Consider the following 23,497-nt stretch of genomic DNA (forward strand, 5'->3'; position numbering starts at 1 on the left):
GAGTTAAGCCTGCTGCACAGGATCTGCAAGAGAGCATTATAGGTGCAGCAGCTTGCTTGTGATCCTTGCCTTTGCTAGACATGGCTGCAGGATAGTATAGCACACAAAATGGCACTGAGCAGCGTGCAACCACCAAGTATGTGACAGCTTTCACAAATACAAGTGTGTATGCTCTAAAGTGACCCGACTGTTGCTTAGAAACAGCTGCAGGAGAACACAGCACAGAATATGGCACTGAGTGAAGTGCAACTATGTTTCACAAATTCAAGTAGATGTGAAGTGCAGCACCTGTATGTTAGGGTTATAGTGAGAAAAAAATTAAAGGCATAAGCTGACAGTATAGTGAAAACACAGACAAACAGTGCTAGTATAATTCACATACAATGCAGAAATCAATATAACTGCATCCGAACTGAACAGTGAGCAAGAACTACTGGCATTTCTGTCCACATGTATGTATATATCCTACATATATGTGGGTAGTATGACCTCCTATCCACTGAAGCCATTCCTATTTGACAGCTCAAAGGAAGCCTTTTGGAGCCGTTCCCTATCTATTATGGACGTCATAAGCTCAAAGATGCTGCGCATCCATGCTAACCACCTGTATTTCATCCAGATCTTTGTTGATCTCAAGGCTGAGGGTGGACAGGAGGATATAACAACAACCTAGTACAGTATTGGACAAGTAATCAGCAGGTTTGTTGGTGTAATATAAAAAGAAAAAAAGATTGTCACACATCACTCCAGGCTATACACTAACCACAGCAATCTCCACCATCAGCTCCAGGCTATGTGCGACACAGCAAGCTCATACTTGCCGACATTCCTGAGCAGCTTTCCGGGAGCAGCAGGAGGGGACTTGCTGCTCTAATCTTCGGGGGGTGGGGCCAGATGATAGACGGCATTTGTGCCATTTAGCCGCGCCCCTTCCCTACGGACCCGAAAATTCCGGGGGTGCAGGGGGTTACCCGAAAAATTGGGAGCCTCCTGCGATTCCTGGGAGAGTAGGCATGTATGAGCAAGCTCCACCATCAGCTCCAGGCTGTGTGCGACACAGCAAGCTCCATCATTAGCTCCAGGCTGCGTGTAACACACCGAGCTCCACCATCAGCTCCAGGCTGTGTGCGACACAGCAAGCTCCACCATCAGCTCCAGGCTGTGTGCGACACAGCAAGCTCCATCATCAGCTCCAGGCTGTGCGTGACACAGCAAGCTCAAACATCAGCTGCAGTACTGCTCCCAGCAAGAGTCTATCATCAGTGCCAGGCAGTACGCTATATCCTGCTAACTCTGTCAACACTCAGTCAGATCCCATCATCTATCTCTGGCTATGCACAAGTTCGTATTAACCAGTCTCGGCAGCATACTATACTTGCTAAGACTCGTCTACCCACTTCCTGTGGCTCTGGTGTCTTCTGCACTCACCGATCAGTTACAGCCTGTGCCATCTGCTTCATGTACTATACAGTTCCCGCTGGGCTGTTTCAGCGGGGCGCCGCGCCCTGCCCTATTTCTAAAGGGCAGAAAGCACCCTGCCCTCCGGTGCGGCGCCCCGCTGAAGCAGCAGGTGAATGCTGTCCCCTTCCGCGGGCCTCAGTGTCCTTCGGGTGGGGAAAACGGCGGTGCAGCAGTCACTACCGGTGAATGGATGCCCAGTGACCGCAGCACAGCGATTGAGCAAGAGTGACGAAAAGGGGACAGGTCATAAAGACATGCCCGTTTTTCATTTGCCACGCCCACTTTGAGTGCACGCAGTAGTGCCCTTTCTCTACAGTGAACTCTAACCATTTTAGTCTACTTGAATGAAAGACAGATCCAGAGACTGAGCCAGTTTGTCTCAGTTACTTATATTTATTACAATAAAATGCTTTTGTTTTTGTTTTTTACTATAAAATTGGTTGGTGTATTCTTTTGCTTGACAGGTCTCATATGGATTTGGGTTCAACTGTGCTATGTTTTGCAATGTTCTCACTGTAACAACACTCTGCAGAGGGTCCAGAGATTGCCTTATTGGTGAACAAATTCTGTTTGCAAATATTTATCTAATAAAAACTGGGGGTGTCAGGTTTTCTCAATATATCCTACAAGGTGGCGTCAGTGGTGATACAAGTTTTCCAACTTTATGCCACTCCATAAACCCAGTGCCAGCCTTAGATTTTTTTAGATTTAGTGTCTATTTAAAGTAAATGTAGTAGTTAATATGGGACTTCCTAATCAATGATAATAGGATAGAAACATTTGCCTACTTTTATGGTTCATTTCAAAACTTGAAGCTGGCAGAAAGCGGATCAGCAGCTGCAGAAATGAAGCTCCACGATATCGGGCTGCTTTGTAGTTTCCGGGCAAAACGGAACCAGAAATCAGGCAAGTTTAGTGTGTATGCCAGATTTGCGTACTCCCCCAGTCGCATGCCTGTCAGAAGATATTGTGTACGATGCCATGCTGTCTTTGCCCTAACCCATTTAAACTATATAGAAATCAGGTACCACCCTCCTGGGGCATGACCAGATCAGCAAGTGCACAAGCTCTCTGCAAGAAGTGATTTTCAGTTAGGTCGAACTTAGAAGCCTAACAAAAACGGTACCCCGGAAATATGGATAAAATAAAAAAGTACAGAAGTAAAATACATTTACAAACAAAGCTGCATGCTCTGAAATATTGTCTGCATGCGGCTCTTTAGATTTCCAGTTCCGGTTCCCCCCACTGTAACTGTGAATGCTGGTCTCTGAAGCCGTCAGAGGCTAAAGAAGCCTTTGATTACTTCAGAGGCCAGCATTCCCAGTGATGCAGTGCAGATGTGAGGAGCCTGCCCTGCTGGATCTAGTTAGATCCTGTCAGGCAGCGGGAGCCAGGGCGTTCAGGTAAGTACTGGGCTGGGGGCACTGCTTATGGGACACTTCATTAGGCGGCACTGCATAAGAGGCACCGCATAAGGAGCACCGCATAAGGGGCACCAATACAGGGGGCACAACTGGCCCGAGAGCCAGTGGGGGGGGGGGGGCAGTCTGAGAGCTGGGGGGACGATGCCTGCTTTCATGCTTATGGGGGCAGAGTGGGGCTGTGGGGAGAACATGTAAACAAGACCTTACAGCTGTTTTGCAGCAATAAAAGAGAGGCTTGCCTGAGCCATGAAGCCCCACCAGTGGCCTACTGACCACTAGAAGGTCTTATGGACCAATTCATCAAAATGAGAAGTCTTTGCTTTATCATGCAGGGTATTTGCACGCTGACGAGTAGGCAAAAGTATGGTTCCTTAGTGTGTGGGATTTACTAAGTGGTTCAAAATGTAAAAGGGCAAAGCTTGGAATAGCAAAACATCCTATGTTTTGCTATTAAAAGCGTTGCCCTTTAAAATTTCAGGCTTAAATATATTGAGAAGTGGCTGCTTTTACAAGTCAACACTGAATCCCCTGTGACACCACCTGTCACATGGAGGAGGAAGTGTGATGGGGCCCTTTTGATGGATCTTGAGTTGGCGATATTTCGCTGCCACCAACAACCGAAAGGGCTTTTTAACAAAACTACCGTTAAGGAATAGAACAAGACAGTAGGCTTCAAATCATGCTATGGCCAGTACAGTCTCCACACTTAAACCCCATTGAGTTATGATGGACTGGACAGAAGGGTGGAAGGAAAGCAACATACATGTGCAACATCATTTGTGGGAACTTTTGTAACAGTGGGCCTGATTCAGACCCGCTCGCGAGTGGGTCGATGTTTGGCCACTGCGCATGCCGGCTCCGACGTGCACATGCGCGAGACCCGGCTAGCGACGGGCGATCCGTCGCTCCGGGTCTCGCACCAAAAGGTGCCGGCTGTCGATTTTGATCGACAGCTCGCACCATTTTGGAGGCGGGCAGAGGGGGTGGCTGGCCAAACAGAGGCGTTCCCGACGGAACGCCTGCCGTTTGGGGGCGGCCCCACTGACATTACGAGTAATGTCAGTGGTGAGCTTCCGGCTCTATTAAGAGCCAGAAGCTTGCGGGAACGAGACCCTACCGCAAAGGTCTTGTTGCAAGCCCCGATGGTCGAGACCATGGTGACCATCACCTGGCCACTCGCAATAACTGTGGGTGGTCACCCACAGCTATGCGAGCGGCCCGGAGGCCGCACCAAAAAAAAAAAAGCCCTGATTTAGAGCGAGCGCTCTTTCAGAGCTTCCGGCTCTGAATCAGGCCCAGTGTCAGGAAGAATTTACAAACAATATGTGATTTCCATTGTAGGAAGAATGCCACAGGGGTGTTTTGGTGGATATATCTGCAAAGGCAGCTACTTAGAGGTGTCACAAATTCAGATTACATTTTCTCAAACAAAACTATTCATTTATTTTATCTTTAACTGCTTATTTGTTCTATGCTTTAATTTCAGAGTACATATGGGGTGGTATTTAATTATCTGCGCAAGGAAGTAGCTCCCGAGTTAAGTGCCCGGAGCTATTCAATTGTAGTGTTCCCGCTAGGATGTTTTAGCGGGGTGCCGTGCCCTGCCCGATTTCTAAAGGGCAGAATGCACCCTGCCCTCATAGCTAAGCCCCGCTAAAACAGCCTGCGGGTGCCGTCCCATCCGCGGGCCGCAGTGTCCCGCGGGTGGGGAAAATAGCGAAGGAGCGATCGCCACCTGTGAATGGATGCCAGGCGCATGCGCTCGGCTTCTATTCACTGAGATAGCAGCGCATGGGGCAGCTTGGCATGTCCGTAAGTGCCGGGCACACACCCAAGAGTGATGGAAAGGGGGCACATCTTAAAGACACGCCCCTTTTCTGCACACAGGTGTCCTCCTTTCTAGGTTCGGCGCTGGACGTAGAATGAACACTACAATTGCAAGCGCTGCAAACCAGCGACTAACGGATTTCTGCTCACACTGTCATTAGGGTGCAAGCAGAAATCTACGCTACTGTATCTAGTGGCTCGGGGCTAATCACGGTGTTGCCGAATTTGGTAACCGTATCGCGTCTGGCACCGAAATCAGAAAATGCAGCTTATAGCAACTAGGCACCGGGTATTAGTCGTGGTATACTGCATCGACTTGAGAGCCGGGCGTCATGCAATCAATTGAATATCTCCGGGCACCTAACTCGGGAGCTACATCCCAGCGCAGAGAATTTAATTCTCCTCTCTGAGACATTAAATTATTTACATTTCCATAAAAACTTTTGACCAATAGTGTATATATGTATATAAAACAGATTCTGCATGAAAGACTAATTTATGTGCCGATAAATACCATATTTAGGACAACTGCACCCCACGGGGCAAAATTAAGGGTGAAGAATTCTACTTGGCATAACCAAACCTTTTATAAAATAATATGAGATATGGTAAGAACTTACCCTTGTTATCTCTATTTCTACGAAGTCCATAGGGTTCCACAGGATACCTTGGGGTATAGGTGTGACGTCAGTCGCAGGGCACCAAAGAGTTAAGCCTTCAGCCTCCCAGGATGCACTAGGTCCCCCTCCTATACCCCGCCCCCGGGCCAAGGCACCTCAGTTAGTTACCAAGCCATAGACCGGAGGAGGAGAAGGAAGAGAGAGAACAAAGATCTGGACACATACAAGAATCACATTCTCACCAGAGGGAGACGGAAAACCGGTGGCCAGAGCAAAGCCCATCTGCAGCACAGGTGCGACAGGGCGGGAGTCCTGTGGAACCCTATGGACTTCGTAGAAATAGAGATAACAAGGGTAAGTTCTTACCATATCTCATATTTTCTACTTCAGGGTCCATAGGGTATCCACAGGATACCTTGGGGATGTCCCAAAGCAGTATCCTTTAAGGGTGGGGACGCTCCTGTGCAGAAAGGAGAATCCGCCGCCCGAAGGAAGCATCCTGAGAGGCGAAGGTGTCAAACCTGTAATACCTCACGAAGGTATGGACAGAAGACCACGTAGCAGCCTTGCAGATCTGAACTGCCGAGGCACCACGTCGAGCTGCCCACGAAGGACCCACAGACCTAGTGGAATGAGCCTTCAGAGAAGGAGGGACCGGTAGGCCTTCATGAAGATAAGCTTCAGAAATAGCCATACGGATCCAGGCTGCCAAAGTTTGCTTTGAAGCAGGCCAACCCTTTTTACGGAAGCCAAAGAGGACAAACAAAGCGTCCGACTTCCTAAACGAAGAAGTGCGGTCAACATAAGTCCTTAAGGCCCGCACAACATCCAAAGAGGCCTCACCCACGGAAAGACCCGGTGAGTTAAAGGTCGGAACAACTATTTCCTCGTTAATATGAAACTGGGAAACAACTTTGGGAAGAAACTCGGGCCGAGTGCGGAGCACTGCCCTGTTCCCATAAAAAAACCAAGAAAGGGGGTCTACAAGAAAGAGCCCCTAACTCAGAAACACGTCTGGCCGAAGCAATGGCCAGAAGGAAAACAGTCTTAGCTGTTAGTCATTTAAGATCCACTGAGCCCAGTGGTTCAAACGGCGGTCCTTGGAGAGCCCTCAGGACCACAGCCAAATCCCAAGGCGCCACAGGTGGAACAAAGGGCGGCTGAATGCGGAGAACACCCTGCATAAAGGTGCGCACATCCGGGATTGTAGCAATCCTACGGTGAAACCAGACAGATAGGGCCGAAACCTGTACCTTCAAAGAAGCAAGGCGAAGCCCATGATCTAGTCCCGCTTGCAGGAAGGCGAGAATCCGAGACAGACGAAACTCCCGCGGTGCATAACCTCTCGGTCGACACCACTGGAAGAACGTATGCCACACGCGATGGTATATCCTCGCGGAAGACGGTTTCCGAGCTCGCAACATGGTACGCACCACAGAGCTGGAAAACCCCCGGGACCTCAGCATGGCCGTCTCAACAGCCACGCCGTCAAAGACAGCCGAGTCAGGTCCGGGTGAAGGCAAGGACCCTGAGACAGAAGGTCCGGTCGTAGCGGCAACCGCAGAGGAATGTCCACGGACAGACCCTGAAGGTCTGAGAACCAGTGCCGTCTGGGCCACGCGGGAGCTATCAACAGGAGCGTCCCTCCTTCCTGTTTGAATTTCCGGATTACCCGTGGAAGAAGGGAGACCGGAGGGAACAGGTATGCGAACCGGAACGTCCACCGGACGGACAGAGCATCCACCAGAGATGCCCCTTCGTCTCTTGTGCGAGACCCGTACACCGGCAACTTGTTGTTGTGCCGGGACGCCATGAGGTCGATTTCTGGAAGACCCCACCTGTCCACCAGTAGTTGAAAAACGTCCGGGTGCAGGGACCATTCCCCCGGATGAACGTCCTGGCGACTTAGAAAGTCCGCCTCCCAATTGAGCACTCCCGGGATGAAGACCGCTGATATGGCCGGAAGATTGCGCTCCGCCCAAACCAGGATCCGAGAGACCTCTACGAGAGCCGCCCGACTGCGAGTTCCTCCTTGCCTGTTTATGTAGGCCACGGTGGTAGCGTTGTCCGACTGGACCTGCACCGGGCGACCCTGGAGAAACCGCTGTGCCTGCTGGAGAGCATTGAAGACCGCACGGAGTTCCAAGATATTTATTGGAAGCTCCGCTTCTGTCGGCGTCCACCTGCCCTGGAACAAGTGTGGACCCGAAACTGCTCCCCAGCCCCGAAGACTGGCGTCCGTTGTCAACAGGACCCAATTTGGAACCCAGAACGGACGTCCCTTGTTGAGGTGGGTCGTCTGTAACCACCACGTAAGGGACAGGCGAACCTCCTGGGTGAGCACAATCGTCTGGGACTTCAGAGACTGAGTCAGCCCGTTCCACTTGGACAGGATCAGGAGCTGCAGAGATCTGGAGTGAAACTGGGCGTATTCCACCATGTCGAACACCGACACCATGGAGCCCAGTAACCTCATCGCCGAGTGTAAGGACACCCAGCGGCTGTGCAGACAACTGCGCACCCTTGACTGTAAAGCAGAGATCTTGTCCTCCGTCACGAAGATCCTTTGCTGTCCCGAGTCCAATAAGGCTCCAAGATGCAGAATCCTCCGAGACGGGATTAGAGTGGACTTCTGCCAGTTGATTAGCCAGCCGTGCCGTTGCAGCAGTGCAATGGTCAGGTCCAAGTGGCGTAACAGGAGCTCTGGAGATCCTGCCACCAATAACAGGTCGTCCAAATACGGCAACATGCGGACTCCCTGCAGCCGCAGAGAAGCCGCCATGACCGCCATCACCTTGGTGAAAACACGTGGTGCTGTTGCCAGGCCAAAAGGTAACGCCCGAAACTGGAAGTGGTCGCTGCTGATTGCGAACCTGAGGAACTGTTGATGGCGCCAAAGAATAGGGACATGCAGGTAAGCGTCCTGTATGTCCAATGACACCAAGTAGTCCCCAGGTTCCAGCGCCAGAATGATGGACCGTAGGGTCTCCATCCGAAACTTCGGGACCCGCAAAGACTTGTTGAGTGCTTTGAGGTAGAGAATCGGACGATATGACCCATTGGGTTTCTTTACCAAAAATAGATTTGAATAGAAACCCTGGCCCCTCTGGGAGAATGGAACCGCCACTATAACTCCAGCCTGGAGCATAGTGTGCAATACCTTCCGCAGCTCCGTAGCCTTGTTCCGGTCTGATGGGAGACCCGTGGTGAAGAAGCGAGCCGGGGGTCTGTGCCGGAAGGAGAGGGCGTATCCGTGAGAAACCACCTCCAGAACCCAAGTGTCTGTCGTAGTGGTCGACCAACACTGGGCGAACTGTAGCAGGCGGCCTCCCACCCTGGGATCCCCCAAAGGGAGGCCCGGACCGTCAGGCCGCAGGCTTGTCATCTGGCTTGGGGGCCGGACGTCTGGTACTCCATGCCTGCTTCCGGGGCTTGACCGATTTCTTAGGGCCAGCCTGTCGAGGAAACGACTGTGGTTTGGGCCTGCCCTGGGCCCTAGATGACCGAAAGGACGATGGTCCCGAACCAGAAGGAGCAGCGGCCGACGGGAGACAGGCAGATTTGGCTGCCGCCAGCGTGGCCACAATCTTATCCAGATCCGGACCGAAGAGAACTTCTCCGGTAAACGGCAACGCTTCCAGACCTTTCTTGGAATCTGCGTCCGCCTTCCAGGATCGCAGCCACAAGGTGCGACGAGCAGCTACCGCTGCTGAAGAAATTCTAGACACCAGAGTACTAATGTCTAGAGCCGCCTCGTTGATGTAGGTGGCCGAAACACGGAGATTGCCAATCAACTCCGCCTGATCGGCCGGACAGTCGGATTCAAAAGAAGCCTCTAATGAATCCGCCCAGCGCTCCATCGCTCTGGCAACCCAGCAAATGGCCATAGCCGGCCGTGCTGCCCCCCCTGCAAGGGAATAAGCGGACTTCAGGCAGATTTCTACCTTGCGGTCCGTAGCATCCTTAAGGGAGGACATGGATGGCATCGGCAATGTGGCACTACGGACAAGACGGGTCACGTGAGAATCCACCTGTGGAGGGGATTCCCACTTAGCAAAATAATTATCCGCGAACGGATAAGCCACCGCCAGGCGTCTCTGCGGCTGGTATCTTTTGCCAGGTTGTTTCCACGCCTCCTCTAAATGGTCCACCAACTGACCCGAAAGAGGAAAGACTGTGGCATCGCCCTTCACATCTTTGAAAAAGGCATACTTAGATTTAGCCGCTGGGGGAACTTCGTCCTCAATCACCAAGGCTGTGCGGACCGCCCGAATAAGTCCAGGAATATATACTTTGGACTTAGCATCAGCGTCCTTAGTATGGAGAGGTTCCTGATCGTAAGGATCTAGAATCTCCCCATCATCAGACGTCCCTTCGTCATCCTCATAAGGAGCGGACAGAGACGCCACCGGCCTTTTATGAGACCGCATCACAGACTCCCCTTGCAACACATCCGACAAGTGCTGTACAGAACTCGTCAGGGAGTTAACCCACGCTGGCTCCTGAGAACCCGGGAGCGGGGAAATAGGGAGACTGTGGGGTACCACCAATTGTCGTGGGAACCCCTGCATGGGTGACGACACCACAGACTGCTGGGACAAACCCATCGGAGTAAACGCGGGCTGCGGAGCTAACTGGCCCACTAAAGCTGTTAACGCCTGAGCGAAACAAGCCCAGGGCGGCTCCTGTACCGGTGCTGTAACCGTAATAGGCCGCGCCATGGACAAACACTGCCGGCAAAGGCCCTCCGCGCTACCCTCCCCCTCCGCTAACGGTACTTTGCACGTGGTACACTGTAGCCGGAGGGGAAAATCACTTTCAGACATGATGGCACCACGTATGTGACCTCTCTCACCAATTAAGTATTAAATAGGCGAGAGACCACCCTGCAGCACCGCACCGCAAGGGCTTTAGCAGAAAGAACAGGGACAGTAATAAAGCTGACAGTTTAGATGAAGAAAAGATTACAGGCAGCAGCGCTAGCACAGTCACATACAATGCAGAGAAATAACAATTCCTGCACTAACAGCGCTGATCACTCAACTACACAGACACAGGGCCTGGTAGGACACAGCGCTGCATACACAGACCTGACCACAGCGGAGGAGAGGTATGCGGGGGGACCCAGACCACGATGCTTCCGTCCAGCGCTTCCAGCAGCGTTCACCATGCGTTCTGGAGAAGATGGCCGCCGAGGAGCAGAGAGGAGGCTGGCCTGGGGGAGGAGCGCTGCCACAGGACCAGTCGGCAGCATGCAGAGAGGGCTGTGTGCAGCGGGGGAGGCGCCGGCTGTGAGACAGGGAAGGCGCGCTCCCCTGGCATGCATTTAACCCCTGGGACGCCGCAGCGCTACCGCTCTGCTGCGGTCCGCTGTCCCAGGGGGTAGTGGAAGCGCAGGTTGGTCGCCTGGCTCCACGCTGCAGCCAGTCCCCAGGGAGCCCCCTGCCTGGGGACTTAGGACCATGTGATCAGCGGGGACCCACCGCGGGACCCCGCTGCTTACCTCTGTCCCCCTTGAATCCGGCCATGGTCCGGAGCATCTGGGGTCACCGCTAGCTGTGACCCCAGACGCCCACCAGCATCCCCGGATCAGTACCGGCGTTCTGGTACCGGCGGGGTGTAGGGAAGACAGCATGGACGTCAGGACTGACTGTCCATGCTGTACATCCAGTTGTGCAGCCACAGCTGCATGAAGAATAAGCTTCAGGGGCTCTTCTAGCCCCCACTCCAACAGGTGCACCCGACTCCGGCCGGGCACCAAACTAAACTGAGGTGCCTTGGCCCGGGGGCGGGGTATAGGAGGGGGACCTAGTGCATCCTGGGAGGCTGAAGGCTTAACTCTTTGGTGCCCTGCGACTGACGTCACACCTATACCCCAAGGTATCCTGTGGATACCCTATGGACCCTGAAGTAGAAATTAATATTTCAAACATAATTTAAAATAAAAAAGTCATCACAGGAAGATACTGAAATGCCATCGGTGATGATGGAAAAAAAACCATGTAATAATCAGACTATTGGTATAATGTTTCTTTAAAGTAAGGAAATATCCGGCTTACCTGTCTGTATTACCAGGTGACAAAATGTATCCTTCCGGCTCTTTCAGCTTTTTGGTTTTTACCCATCGTTGAAAATTGAAGACGGTGATGATGTTCTGGCTGTGGAGACAAGATAACAGTCCATGATCCTTTACCCCTGAGTAACAAACATTACAGTCCCCAATGCATTGCTTTCATGTGAAAATACTATTAATAATGCAAATAGAGGATCATATTTGTAAAATATGCCTCCTACCCCGTTGTTTAGGATGTGTGACCTGTAGAATTCAAACCTGCTGATGTCACTAGGTGGCATAAGAGAGGGCAATGAGTTCTGAGGGATAAAATCCCAGACAAGAAAAAGAAAATCTTTGCATTAGACACTACTATAGACTGCATTCATCTAGACCAGTCCGCAGAAAAGCCTTGCCCTAGTGGAAAATATAAACTATGACCTAAGGGAAATAGCACAAGCTACAGAAACATCCCACATTGGTGCCGCGCCAGTACTGGAGGCTGTTCCATAAGCAATTGGAAGCAAAATACAGGTGGGCACCGGGTAAAGAGCTGAAAGCAAACTCAGTTTTTGAGCTGTTAAATGAGGAGATTTAATATAGCCCAGATGTACACTGTGAAGGCAAATTTCTCTTTTTTACTGATCTCATGTAATGAAATGTGGATAAATCACGTTTGGATGGAGTTCTGTAACATAAAGATAAATACTCTCTGTATTTTCCTGATCAGGGCACTCTCCTCACTCCTGCAGAGGAAGCCATCTTCCATATAGACAGCATGTAATAACTATAAGCAGGCAGGGGTAAGGACACCTCCCCATTCACACATGATACATACATAGCCTCCCCCCAAACACACGAGACCTCCCAATACACACATGATACATACATAGCCTTCCCTCCACACACACACATGATACATACATAGCCTTCCCTCCACACACACACATGATACATACATAGCCTTCCCTCCACACACACACATGATACATACATAGCCTTCCCTCCACACACACACATGATACATACATAGCCTTCCCTCCACACACACACATGATACATACATAGCCTTCCCTCCACACACACACATGATACATACATAGCCTTCCCTCCACACACACACATGATACATACATAGCCTTCCCTCCGTACACACACATGATACATACATAGCCTTCCCTCCGTACACACACATGATACATACATAGCCTTCCCCCATACACATGAGACCTCCCGATACACACAATACATACATAGCCTCCCCCTATACACACACGAGACCTCCCGATACACACAATACATACATAGCCTCCCCTATACACACACGAGACCTCCCGATACACACAATACATACATAGCCTCCCCTATACACACACGAGACCTCCCGATACACACAATACATACATAGCCTCCCCTATACACACACGAGACCTCCCGATACACACAATACATACATAGCCTCCCCCCATACACACATACATAGCCTCCCCACATACACACACGTTACATACATAGCCCTCCCACCTCACGATACACACGATAGATACATATAGCCCCATACACACGAGACCCTCCCCATACACGAGAAATATAAAGCCCACCACCACCCCGATACACACACGAGACATACATACCCCCCCATTTCGCCATACACACAAGCCCCCCCATTTCCCCATACACACATGAGAACTCCCCCCACCTTCCCATACACACACACGAGACCCCCCCTCCTCCACAAACACACACGATACATATATAGCCCCCACCATCTCCCCATACATACATAGCATAGCCCCCCACATCCCCATACACACGAGACATACATACCCCCACCTCCCCATACACACAAGAACCCCCACCTTTCCACACACGAGACATACATAGCATAGCCCCCCACCTCCCCATACATACGAGACATACATACCCCCCCACCTACTCATACACAAACACACACACGTTCCCCCACATACACACACGAGACCTCCCAATACACACGATACATACATAGCCCCCCCCACCTTCCCGTACACAGACGGGACCTCCCCATACACACACAAGTCCACCCGCACACAAGACTCACAATACACGATACATATAGACCCCCAACCTTCCCATACACACAATCAGCCCCTGCTCTCTATATACAGATAGATACAGACACGCGGCCAGACCCCGGTATACAGGAGACCCGGCATCCACCTGATTCCCCAGCTGTAGTGGACAGATCCCCTTTAGTAGATGCACCCTGAAGATACCCAGCCTGTCTTCTTGAGTGGCTCTCTGCAGATCACCTGACTTCTGCCCTGTATCTCCCATCTGACTTGTGCAGGAAACTCCACTTTCACTTTCACTTTGTGTATAGGCTTCAAAAAAATGGCCGCCCGTAGTCCCTTCAGTGTCTCAGGAAGACGCAGAGGGGAGACATTGCTGTGTCTGGCAGCAGCTTTTAATGATATGTATTATTGTGCTACAGGAGGGGCAGACTGAGGTACCACTTTATCATGCTGTCTTGGTATATTAATAACAGTGGTGGAAGTAACAGTGCACTGTTATAGCACAGGTAGAGCAGAATTTGTTATTTATTATTATTATACTGCAGGTGGAGTAAGTGGATGTCCTGTAGTTACAGATGGAGCAGACTCTGGTACTATGTTATAATACAATTGGAACAGGTTCAAGTATGCTATTATAACACAGATGAAGCAGACTGGTTAATAATAATGTTATAGTACAGATGGAATAGGCTCTGGTGTTATGCTATTATAACATGATCCAGACTCTGATGTCATGTGTTACTGTGATACAAATGAAGCAGGCTTTGGTGTCCTGTTACTATAATACAGATGGAGCAGGCTCTGATGTTCTGACATTGTAATGTCGATAAAGTAGGCTCTGGTGCCATCTTATAATACAGATGGTGAAGGTTCTGGTCTCTTGTTACTATAATACAGATGGAGCAGGATCTGGTGCCATTTTATAATACAGATGAAGCAGACTCTGGTGCTATGTTATTGAAATCAGGCTCTGTTGCCCGATGTTACTGCATATGGATGAGACTATGGTATCCTGTTATAATATAGGTGACGCAGACTCTGGTGCCCTGGTGGTATAGTAATAATTACTCCCCTTGCCGGCAGCTATGCGCCTTCACTCATATTTTACTTTTCTGATGCGCTTTGACTTCAAAACAAAATTGTTCCATTTTATTTTTTTCAATTATTTTTTTTCTTTTTTAGAACATAGATATACAACTAGTGCCTGATACTGTTGTATGTTACATTATGGCTAATGTCAGAAATACAGCTGCTCTTCATATGAGCCTGATGTCAGCTTTATACTACTTCTGACATTAGCCATAACATACATATATCCTGTAACTCATCCCCCCATCGTCTCCTGTAATGCAGTTCTCCTCTATCAGTCTCTTCTCCTCTTATCCTTTTCCAACCACCATCCCCTGGAAATTAATTAGTTCTTTCTCCTATCCTACACCTCACCTAATTTATCCACAGTCCCTCCTGTAATTCCTAGGGATGTCTCTGATGTCACACGCCATGCTGTTACTGTGGGCATTGGCAGGCTTGCATACCCTCCGATTTGACCGGGAGCCTCCCGAATATCGGGTTCCACTCCCGCCCCCCTGGAAAGCCAGGCAAGCCTTCCGACAGCCGCTGTCCCTCCCGACACCCCCCAGTGTATATATAGAAACCCTGGTGACGCGATTTGCGCTGAATCATGGCCCCACCCCCTGCTTCACAACGCTGTTTGTTCCGGCATTGTGAAGAGGTGGCGGCCCTGCGATGATGCGATCTCGCGGCCCCGCCCCCAATACTTAAGTATTGCTTAGCCACGCCCCCCACTGTAAGCAGACATTCAGCTCCCTCCCAGAAGGAGGGAGCTGAGGACCTCATTCAGAGTCGGTCGAAGCGGCCGCACGGTCGTACGCGAAAAGGGACCGTATATGCAAATGATTCCCTCGCAAGTTGCGTCCCTAAGTTCGGATCGGTAGTTGGCCGACCACGGGGAGAAAGCGGTCGGAAGCCAAAAAATACGCCCCCTTCTCGTACGCATTGCACGTCATCTCCGGGCATATAAGGATTAATCGAGACCATCGGCAACCTTCGAACTGGTCGTAGAGCTTAAGGTTGACCATACCCTCTCTTAAGCTCTACGATCATGTCAGTGTAAAAACCTCCCATATCACATGTGCCATGACGCTACTTTGTTAATTATGCACTCCCATAAACCGTATGCACTCCCACAAAACGCCGTCCGCATAATTAGGCACGCCTGCGTTCGGATCTCCACTCCCCCGTTTTCAAGCACCTTCCCCTGTTACCACCCACAAACGCCTCAATCTGTCACTCAAACTACCGACCTGGCTGTGTTCAAGGAGAGAGAAATTTCTGATCGTAGCGGCTAGTTTGCACACTCGCATTGCGAACTGTACGCATGCGCAGTATAGCGAACATCGGTGGCGTACTACCGTGCGGCCGCTTCGACCGACTCTGAATGAGGTCCTGAATGTCGGCAAGTATGGGCATTGGGTGACCACACATAAGGGCTGATTCAGTGGTGGACGCTATTTTGATTATTTTTGCAGTTGGCCGATGGCTGTGGATGTGTGCAGGTGCCAGACTGCTTATGTGCAGATCTAGAAAGCGATGTCGCTCGCAGTGCCACAGTGATTTACATGCTGCTGTCGTTTGGGAGCACGACGGACAGTGGGCCTGATTCAGACTTGGCAATAGAGGCCTTGATTCAGACTTGGGAATAGAGGCCTTGATTCAGAGCTGGACGCTCTGACAGAGCCCTCTCTCTGAATCGGGCCGGCCGTCTTGTTTTTTAGAGCGGCCTCCTGCCGCTCGCATAGCTGTGGGTAACCACCCACAGCTATAGCGAGCAGCCAGGAAGACGGGCTTGCGACGAGACCCTTGTGGTAGGGTCTCGTTGTCGCAAGCCCCAGAGAGATTTCGTCTCTCACAGAGCCGAAATCTCTCCCACTGACATTACTCGTGATGTCAGTGGGGCCGCCCCCAAACGGAGGCGTTCACATGGAAAAGGGGGGCTGATGTCGATGTTGAGTGACAGCACGCCCCCTTTGGTATGAGAGCCGGAGCGACGGAGTGCCCATCGCTATCCGGGTCTCGCGCATGCGCACGACGGAGCTGGCTACCATCGACCCGGTTGCGAGCGCTCAATGCTCGCGACCGGGTCTGAATCAGGCCCATAGAGCGATATCTCTCTCAACTGATCATCTTGTTGAAACCATGCAGCACTGCAGGTGGGGAAGATTTAAAATGTGCAAAGAGATTTAGATTTGGGAGGAGTGTTTCCAAACTGACATCTAAATTGTAGATAATAATAAAGCTGTGCAGTATTTGTGGGCTACATGCAAAAGCAGCCAGTATTTACCCCACATGCAAAAAAATGTATGTAACCCCTTGCAATATGGTTTGTCCAGGTTCACAGTTGAGAGAGATATCTCTCTCTATTCCCAAGTCTGAATCAGGCCCAGTGTTCCAGAATGCATGCCGACTATGTTTCCTGGACGTGCCGAAGTCAGTGGCTTCATCCTTGGACACAGCTTCACTTTCTTATGTGGCCTATTACTTATTCTGGTACCATGATAAGTAATGGGAATGGCCACACAGGGATAATAGTCTCCTAATACTTAGACCTTTGTTAGTATCACACTGGGGCCTGCTGACTGCACCGATGCCCTATTTATGTCACCCAGCTCCTCAGCCTGGATATAGTGCAGAGGTGTTGAGATGTATGTAGGACAGAATGGTGCCAGCGGTTACTATTCATAGTCCCACCTGATCTTCTCGGTCTCCTTCCACTGGAACCCCATCCCTCATACTCTGTAATGGTTACATCACCATGCACTCTGTTTGGAAATGATGGACAGGTGGAGTTGGTGGGATGATGCAGAATACAAAGGCAGCATGATATTGGATGGGTTCCTGGCCATCAGGTACCACCACCCTCTCTGTCACATGGTCTCTACACCTCAGCTTGGCTAGAATATGATAGACTTTATACATAGTTGGAGATATGATGTTTGTATTAAGAAAAAAAAGGTGTTAAATAGTGTGGACCCACCAGTTATAATCAGTGTGTATGATATCAGTATGACCTGTATATAGTGATGATCAGTGTGTATGATATCAGTATGTCCTATGTACAGGCTCAGACTGGCATGCCGGGGGCCCGGGGAAATCCCTGGTGGGCCACAAGCAATTACAACTCCGCCCACTGTCATAGGGGGGCGGGCCTCGTGTGCCTGTCACGTTATTCTGTGCAGCCCTGTGCCTAATACACTGGCAGCGGGTGGCTGGTCTGTGGGTAGTGCCAATCGCATCATTGAGGTGGTAGGAGGGATGCAGTGAGTGCATTTAAGAGCTGAATTAAAGGATGCCCCGTCCCCCTCAAATTTTAATTGGAACTGTGGTGCTCCGTGCAGCTGCATCCCTGGGCTGCCTGTACATTTCATTAAAGCAGGAGAGGAAGGGGGTGTGTATCAAGAAGAGGGCGTGGCTAAATGGCACATGATTGTACAGTTCTGTCTTGCTGGCATCATGGGAGATTAGGAGAGAGAAGTTGCTGCAGTCCCACTGCCAAGTACCAATTTGAAAAATCAGTCTGAAAAAGTATAATCATAAGTATATGTATCTCACACTGTGCATGTATGATACTCTGCGTGTGTGACTGAGCACCTGTAATCTGCTGCATATGACATGCTGCATGCGTGACTCTGAATATGACTGCATGTGTGACTCTGCATCTATGATCCTCTGCACCTGTGATCCGCTGTATGTGTGACTCTGCATAAGTGACCTGCAGCATGTGTGATCTAATACATGTGACCTGTTGCATGTGTAACTCTGCATATACGACCTATGTATTTGAATACGCGTTTACAAGCAATAATAATTTGTGATGGCATTTCTGTGATCGGCTTTTTAATATTTACCACCTAACTCTCATAATGAGAGATGGAAAGGAAAATCTTTATTTCTACATCAGGGTCCATAGGCTATCCACAGGATACCTTGGGGTATAGGTGATGACGTCAGGCATCGGGCACCATAGAGTTACGTTTTCAGCCTCCCAGGATGCACCTGGGTCCCTCTCCTATACCCCCCCTCGAGCCAAGGCATCTCAGTTTCGTTGGTGCCCGGCTCGGAGTCGGAGCACATGTTTAGAGGGGGGCTAAAATTAGCCCCTGAAGTTTTCTTCAACGGCAGCTGTGGCTGCACATCTGGGAGTACAGCATGGACAGTCAGTACTGACGTCCATGCGGTCTCCCCTTCACCCCGCCGGTACCAGAACACCAGTACTGATCCGGGGATGCTGGTGAGTTACTGGGGTCATGGCTAGCGGTGACCCCAGATGCTTCAGACCGTGGCCGGATCCAAGGGGGACAGGAAAGCGGCGGGGTCCCGCGGTGTGTCCCCGCTGAACACACGGTCTAGAGTCCCCAGGCAGGTGGCTCCCTGGGGACTGGCTGCAGCGTGGAGCCAGGCAAACAACCTGCGCTTCCACTATACCCCAGGGACAGCGGGCCGAGGCTGAGCAGCAAGCGCTACAGCGTTCTGGGGGTTAATTGCATGCCAGGGGAGCGCGCCTTCCCTGTTCTCAGCCGGCGCCTCCCCTGCTGCACACAGTCCTCTCTGCACCTGCCGATTGATCCTGTGGCAGCGCTCCTCCCCCAGGCCGGCCTCCTCTCTGCTCCTCGGTGGCCATCTTCTTCAAGTGTGGTGAACGCTGCTGGAAGCTGAGTGTTGGAGGCATCGTGGTCTGGGTCCCCCTGCATACCTCTCCTTCGATAAGGTCAGTGTATGCAGCACTGTGTCCTACCAGACTCTGTGTCTGTGTAGTTGAAATCAGCGCTGATAGTGCAGGGAATTGATTCTTCTGCATTGTATGTGACTTATTGCTAGCGCTGCTGCCTGCCTTTCACTTTGTACTGTCAGCCATTTTACTGTCCCTGCTCTTACTCTGCTAAAGCCCTTGCAGTGCGGTGTTGCAGGGTGTTCTCCCACTATACTAATAATTATCAGTGAGAGGGTCACATACTTTACCATCATGTCTGAGAGTGACTTTCCTCGCCAGCTTCTGTGTACTACATGTAGTGTGCCAATAGCGGAGGGAGATGGTAACGTGGAGGGGTTATGTCGACAGTGTTACTTATTGGCGTGACCAATTACTGTCACTACTCTGGTGCAGGAACCTCCCTGGGCTTGTTTCGCTAGGGCGCTTACAACCCCGGTGGGCCAGTTAGCTCCGCCTCCTGCGTTCACTCAAATGGGAATATCCCAGTAGTCAGTGGTGTCGTCACCCATGCAAGGGTTCCCGAGACAGCTGATGGTACCCCACAGTCTCCCTATTTCCCCTTCTCAGGTTGCACAAGAGCCTGCGTGGGTTAATTCATTGACAAATACAGTACAGCATTTGTCAGATGTTTTACAGAGTCTGTGTTGCGGCCTTTGGCGTCTCAGTCTGCTCATTATGATGATGATGACGTGGCGACCGATGATGGGGAGATTCTGGACCTATTTGATCAGGAGCCTCTCCGTACTAAAGAGTCGGACGCTAGGTCCAAGGTATATATTCCTGGCCTTATACGGGCAGTCCGAACGGCTTTAATCATTGAGGATGACGATCCTCCAGTTGCCAAATCCAAATATGCCTTTTTCAAGGATATTAAGGGGGATGCCACAGTGTTTCCTCTTTCTGGTCAGCTGTTAGATCATTTAGAGGAGGCGTGGAAAAATCCTGGTAAACGGTTTCAGCCTCAGAGGCGATTGGCGGTGGCTTATACGTTTGCAGATAATTATTTTTCTAAGTGGGAATTCCCTCGGCAGGTTGATTCTCATGTGACACGTCTTGTCAGAAGTGCTACTTTGCCCATGCCCTCCATGTCCTCCCTGAAGGATGCTACGGACCGCAAGGTTGAGATATGCCTTAAGTCCATTTATTCCCTTGCTGGAGGGGCGTCCAGACCGGCTATGGCTGTGTGTTGGGTAGCCAGAGCTATGGAGCGCTGGGCTGATAGCCTGGAGGCTTCCTTAGACTCGGACTGTTCGTCAGAACAGACTGAGTTAGTGGGCAATCTTAGGGACTCAGCCACTTATATTAATGAGGCGGCCCTGGATATCAGTCTCACCTCCAGGATTTCCTCTGCAGCTGTTGCCGTTCGTCGCACCTTATGGTTGCGTATCTGGAAAGCGGACGTAGATTCCAAAAAGGGCTTAGAATGTTTGCCTTTTAATGGAGAAGTCCTCTTTGGTCTTGATCTAGACAAGATAGTAGCTACGCTGGCAGCAGCCAAGTCTGCATGTCTCCCGTCTGCAACGGTCCCTTCAGGTTCTGGTACGTCGGCCTTACAGGGCCCAGGGTAGGCCCAAAGCACAGTCTTTTCCACAACAGGCTGGCCCCAAAAAATCTGCCAAGCCCAGGAAACAGGCCTGGAGTACCAGACATTCGGCTCCCAAGTCGGATGACAAGCCTGCGGCCTGACGGTCCGGGCCTCCCTTTGGGGGATCCCAGTGTGGGAGGCCGCCTGCTTCAGTACGCCCAGTGTTGGTTGACAACAACGTGGGACACTTGGGTTCACGAGGTGGTTTCTCAGGGGTATGCCCTCTCCTTCCGGCTCAGGCCTCCCTCCCGGTTTTTCACCACCGGCCTTCGATTAGACCAGCACAGGGCATTGGCACTGCGGAAGGTATTGCACACTATGCTCCATGCTGGAGTTATAGTACCTGTTCCGTTATCCCAGAGGGGCCAGGGTTTCTATTCCAATCTATTTTTGGTGCAGAAACCCAATGGGTCTTATCATCCAATTCTCAACCTCAAGGCCCTCAACAAGTCTTTGAGGGTGCCTTGGTTTTGGATGGAGACCCTACGGTCCATTATTCTGGCTCTGGAACCTGGGGATTACATGGTGTCATTGAACATCCAGGACGCTTACCTGCATGTCCCTATTCTTTTGCGTCATCCGCAGTTCCTCAGGTTTGCAATCCGCAATGACTATTTTTAGTTCCGGGCGCTGCCTTTTGGCCTAGCGATAGCACCACGTGTTTTCACCAAGGTCATGGCGGTCATGGCGGCTCTCCTGCGAACGCAGAGAGTCCGATTGTTGCCGTATCTGGACGACCTACTGTTGTTGGCCGAGTCTTCGGAGATCCTCCTACGCCATCTGGAACTGACAATTTCGGTCCTGCAGAATCACGGCTGGTTGATAAACTGGACAAAGTCCACTCTTATCCCATCTCAGAGGATTCTACACAGACAGAGGAAAAGATCTTAGCCTTACAGTTGAGGGTGCGCAGTTGTCTGTAGGGTAGCCGAGTGTCTGTGCACTCGGCAATGAGGCTACTGGGCTCCATGGTGTCAGTATTCGACCAGGTGAAATATGCCCAGTTTCACTCTAGACCTCTGCAACAATTGATTCTGTCCAAATGGAATGGGTTGCCTCAGAGCTTAAGGTCTCAGACAATGGTGCTCACTCCGGAGGTTCGTCTGTCTCTAACCTGGTGGTTGCAGACGACCCATCTCAACAAGGGTCGCCCATTTTAGGTGGCGAACTGGGTCCTTTTGACAATGGACGCCAGTCTTCGGGGATGGGGAGCTGTCATGGGTCCACACTTGTTTCAGGGCAGGTGGACTCAGGAGGAAGCAGCACTTAAAATAAACATCTTGGAACTCCACGCAGTGTTCAATGCTCTCCAGCAGGCACATCAAGTTCTCCAAGGACAACCGGTGCAGGTCCAGTCAGACAACGCCACCACCGTGGCCTACATAAACCACCAAGGAGGAACCAGAAGTTGGGCAGCACTAGCAGAAGTGTCCTGCATCCTGGTTTGGGTGGAGCACAATCTCCCGGCCATATCAGCGGTATTCATCCTGGGAGTCCTCAACTGGGAAGCAGATTTTCTCAGCCGGCAGGACGTGCATCCGGGAGAATGGTCTCTGCACCAGGAAGTCTTTCAACTTCTGGTGGACAGGTGGGGTCTTCCAGAGATAGACCTCATGGCGTCCCGTCACAACAACAAGTTGCCGGTGTACGGGTCTTGAACAAGAGACGAAGAGGCATCTCTGGTAGATGCACTGTCCGTCCGGTGGACATTGCGGTTTGCCTACCTCTTCCCTCCATTTTTCCTTCTTCCGAAGTAATCCGCAAGTTCAAGCAGGAAGGAGGCACGCTCCTGTTGATAGCTCCTGAGTGGCCCAGATGGCACTGGTTCTCGGACCTAAAAAGTCTATCAGTAGACGTTCCTCTGCAGTTACCGCTACGTCCGGACCTTCTGTCACAGGGTCCTTGTCTTCACTCGGACCTGACTCGGCTGTCTTTGACGGCGTGGCTGTTGAGACGGCCCTGTTAAGGTCCAGAGGGTTTTTCGGCTCTGTGGTGCAAACCATGTTAAGAGCTCGGAAGCTTTGCTCTGCAAGAATTTACCATTGTGTGTGGCATACTTTCTTTCAGTGGTGTCGCCCTAGAGGTTATGCTCCTCGGGTGTTTCGCCTATCTAGGGTGTTTGCTTTCCTACAGGCTGGCTTAGATCACGGTCTTCGCCTTGCTTCACTGAAGGTGCAGGTGTCTGCCCTGTGAGTCTGGTTTCATCGTAGGATTGCTGCGCTCCCTGATGTCCGCACCTTTATGCAGGGAGTTCTTCGCATTCAGCCACCTTTTATTCCACCGGTGGCTCCTTGGGATTTTGCTGTGGTCCTTAGAGCTCTTAAGGGACTGCCGTTTGAACCACTGGGCTCAGTGGACCTTTCCTTCTGGCCATTGCCTCGGCCAGACATGTCTCTGATTTAGGGGCTCTCTCATGTCGACCCCCTTTTCTAATTTTTCATAGGAACAGGGCGGTGCTTCGCACTCGTCCTGCATTTCTTCCTAAAATGGTATCAAGTGTCCACATCAACGAAGAAATCGTTGTGCCGGAATTTAATTCCCCTGATCTTTCAGCGGGTGAGGCCACCCTGGATGTTGTGCGGACTTTAAAAATTTATGTTGACCGCACCTCTTCATTTCGGAAATCGGACGCCTTGTTTGTCCTCTATGGCTTCCGTAAAAAGGGTTGGCCTGCTTCAAAGCAAAC

General features: G+C 51.0%; 1 long non-coding RNA gene across 1 annotated transcript in view; it reads right to left on the reverse strand.

Annotated features, from left to right (window-relative positions):
* Nucleotides 1-13,668, reverse strand: part of LOC148454100 (uncharacterized) — a 68,428-nt gene extending 54,760 nt beyond the window's left edge. Inside the window, exons 1-2 of the long non-coding RNA XR_015874841.1 lie at nucleotides 13,584-13,668; nucleotides 11,392-11,490 (exon numbers count right to left, since the gene is read on the reverse strand). This is a non-coding gene — a long non-coding RNA (uncharacterized LOC148454100). The remainder of the gene's footprint in view (nucleotides 1-11,391; nucleotides 11,491-13,583) is intronic.
* Nucleotides 13,669-23,497: the final 9,829 nt, after the last annotated feature.

The sequence above is a fragment of the Taudactylus pleione genome, unplaced genomic scaffold (genome assembly GCF_031769625.1).
Source record: "Taudactylus pleione unplaced genomic scaffold, aTauple2 ptg001032l, whole genome shotgun sequence".
NCBI lineage: Eukaryota > Metazoa > Chordata > Amphibia > Anura > Myobatrachidae > Taudactylus > Taudactylus pleione.